Raw genomic sequence first — 4,020 nt, forward strand, 5'->3', positions numbered from 1 at the left:
GTGACATTTGGGGCGCGAGCGACGACTGGGTGGCGGTGGTAGTGGGGCGGGAGCGGGGGGGGGCGGGGGGAACCTGGAGGCGCGCGCACTTCTCGCGCAGCTCCCGGAGACACGCGCGCGGACCAACCAACGCAGCCACTTAGCGTACTTACTGTATATGCGATCAGATGTGAGCTCTTCCGGGTCGGTGCGGGGCGACGAGGGAGAAACTGCATCAGCGTCAGAGCATCAGCCAAGCGGTGCGCAAGAAGAGCGTTTTACCACGGTGAAAGTCCGCGTTGTGCGTCGACCGCCTGCAATACCGAAAGCGGGGCGTAAACACAGCCATGAATAGCACAAATAAATGATAAATGCGCTGATCTAGCTTTACCTGCGCACACGCTCAAAAGTTTCATAACTTGCAATATAATATTGCTGAAGCCCCGCTAATATCAGAAATTATATATGAAATGGGGTGTTATGCGGCACAGCAGGCGCGCGCAGCACAGGGTATGCAGCCCGGTGAACACGGTTTTATAAGGGTTTTGGTCAGATGGCTCGTTTGAAAAGGAAATGGTTAAATGAAATCCGTAATACAATATATATTTAAATATTTATGCGTTTAGGAACTGTTCATTTAAAATAACTCATCTTGTTCTTGATCGTAGGTCGACACACATGTAGGTCATGTCAATTGCTTATGCAGATATTCCTGGTAAATTGTTTATTTGCCCGGTTAATTTGTGCTATTGTTTGGTAATTAGTTATAGTATGCATATTTCTGGCATGTAGCCAATGCTCTGCGTATTTAATAAGAATAACTTTAAAAATATATCGTAACATTTGAACTTTTAGCAAAAAGACTAACACATGTAGAGAGAAATGCAAATACATCGCGCATTAAATAAAACATAATTGCGAAATATGCCATCATGAGGCCTGCTGCACATCCTGACCTTTGTGTGAAACAGCATTCTTGTATTCCCTCAGCAAAACGATTATTTTCTTCTTGTTCTTGTTGTTTCAGACGATTATATGTGATATTACGAAGATATGTGACGTGATACACATATATATGACATGTTGAATCTTACTGTGTAGCAAAATTCTTCGCGATGCTATTGGGGAATAGAAGTGTCCTGTGTTCCAGGTAAACTGATAACAGAAACAGTAATCCTTGGAAAACAAATTCAATTACGGTGATAAACTGAAGATAACTGGTGGAAAAGAGACATCTATAAACCACCACAGATGCAACCAGCCAAAACGTATATTTAAATGAATAATTCAATGTTTCCAGGGCAACAACAGCTTTCGTTCTAGAATTAGAATTTCAATATTTTAATAGAATTAGGCGACACCACATCCTTATGATAATGATTTAATAATCTGCCTTAGACATAAATAAACTGCTTATTAAAAATAATTGCCTTCGTCATTTTTATATAAAGATGTCGTTAATATGCGTCAGTGATACGCATATTGATGACTTCGATATAATAAAACACAAAGGTCAAATCGTTTCAACCAAATCGCTGCAAATTCCACAGATGATTTTGACATATTATATGTGCAATAAAAAAAGATTACTAACACGAGCGAGAGTGGGGTTTGTTGTGAATTAATTCGTTTCATTCGTTATAGAAAATATAATTACATGCGACAGCTTTTAAAAAACATTTTAATAAAAATTCAATGTAGATGCGGCCGCCGTTTTCAATCAGACGCGACGACACCGCGGAGCACAAAGAATCATGAATGGGCGCGCGACACCGCAGCGCTTTATTGGGGGAAATAATAACGCATCTCACTCATAACTACATGCGTCTCATCCCATGTGCTTATTGTGAGCAATAGCTTTGTTTCAGAAAAAAAAAAGTCACGAGAAGAGATGCCACATCGACCGGAGGCATTACCTCCTCAGTGAGGTGCGTCTCCACGCGTGACCGCGATGGCGACTGGTCGCGAGCTCTCGAACCCGGCTCGTGGCGGCGCGCTCTCTCAGCCGCCACGTGTCAGTCCCAGGTATGCATCACACAGCGCTGTTTCGTGCTTTCGTTTATCCCAGTGCTCGTTCCATAATTAATATAGTCAGAGTCGAACGCGCGGAGAGGACTGGACACCATAGGCAGACTAGTTAACGGTTCCATGTTACTGCACCTGCATCACATGACTGCAAAAGATGTCCTTCTGTTGAGTATTTTTTTTAAATTTTTGACTGCTTGTCTAAATTTAAAAGCAGTAATTGATGTCGGGTTTCTATTATTATTATTATTATTATTATTATTATTATTATTTCTGTCTTATTTAGATGACGTCTTTGTTCAAGGCGACTTCTTACGCTGCAGAGATTTACCCCTTTACCCAGTTTTTCAGGTATGTCTTTAGGATATCTTATTATAACTATCCAGGGTGAAATTGATACCAATTAAACAAAACCATCTTTAACCGCCACTTTAATTAACCATTACGCCGCCTTCCGAATTCATGAGTTCCAACGCAGGAGATTTTAAAAATAATAAAAAAAAAAAAAACACCTCAAATTAAAATAGGGTTTCGCTCTTGTTAATTTTTTTTTTTTGACAAAACACATCTCCTGCAGGTATTTAAACACATTACGACCCCACCAAAAATGAGCCGCAGAATGGTAATTAAATCTTCCATGACTGCCATAATCCAGACTCTTTAAAAAATGCGCCTGTTTGTTATTCTGATACCGTGCGCTGTACCTCAGTGTTTTTTTTTTTTTTTTTTTTTTTTTATTTTAAAGCACGTTCTTTTCCCTTTGACTCCATTTTAAAATATTAGGCCGAGGTGGGGGGGAATTATAAACGAGTCTCCGCTTATCTTCTCCGCTCACATATCCAGGATCACAGAAGCTGATTAAGAAAGAAGTCACAGCCAACGTTGGATTCATAATGATTCGGAATAATGAGTCCTTATCTCACCGCTCCAGATTATCAGCCTTTCAGCTCACCATGTTTTTGTTACATGGGATAATTTATTGCATCTAATACATCACAATGAATCTGATGGTGGAAAGTGATGGCCAGTGTTGTGTGAGAGGGGGCCTTTTTATATATCCCACAGCGGTCAAATACTTTCTCGATTTTTAATTGGCAAAATATAGGGGCTATCTGATAAAATAATATATACATATATAAATAAATAAAGCTGCAAAAGGTATAATCTTGCCTTCTAGTGTTGCACCATCACACCGCACTATAATTAGTGTGTCAATTTCCACCTGAAATTAACAAGATTGACCTGCCTTCCCCACGTGCGGCGGAGAGCGCAGAGATTCCAATTTCGAGTGATTTATTTTCCAGCAAGAAGAGATAATTAATCATAAACAAGGAAAACAGTGCAGTAAAGCGGAGATAACGGAATATTTGCATGTAAAAAGATGCAATGAAGCCAATTCATTTTGAACCCTTTCCCGCCCCTCCCCGGCGATGAAAAACCTCCAAGATTTTGTTTTTTTTTAACATTTTCTAATGATTAATCTTTGGAAAAATATCATTAATCACTAAGCACGGAAAACAGGGCACGGTGTGTTACGTTGTTTTACCCGCATAAATATTGTAATTTTGGAGGACATGGACTGTAATTGGACCGGACCATTGTGTGGTAAAGCACGATGGACCCAAACCAGCCCCGCAACTATTAATTTATCAGGGAAATAAAGTTAGTTCCTCACTGTATGGTAGCCCGCATATGTTTCGCTGACCTCTTCTTTTTTCCAGGCATCATATTTTCGCGCCCTTTCATGCTTACATTGTGATAGTGCGAGTAACACTTTTAGTACCAATGTATAAATCAAAGTAATGGTCTATTATCAACATTTGTGTGTTGGTCATAATGTTACAGCGCTGCTTATGCCTCTACTATACTACTGCTAATAATAATCATAGTAGTAGGGGTAGTAGTGGTGGTAATGGTAAGCCACTTGACTTTTGATTCCATATGAGTTCTGTGTGAGGGTTATGATAAATGTGAGTCTTTCTGCAGTTTGTAATTAGCTGATGCGCATCTCGCGCC

Source organism: Scleropages formosus, chromosome 5 (assembly GCF_900964775.1).
Source record: "Scleropages formosus chromosome 5, fSclFor1.1, whole genome shotgun sequence".
Taxonomy (NCBI): Eukaryota; Metazoa; Chordata; class Actinopteri; order Osteoglossiformes; family Osteoglossidae; genus Scleropages; species Scleropages formosus.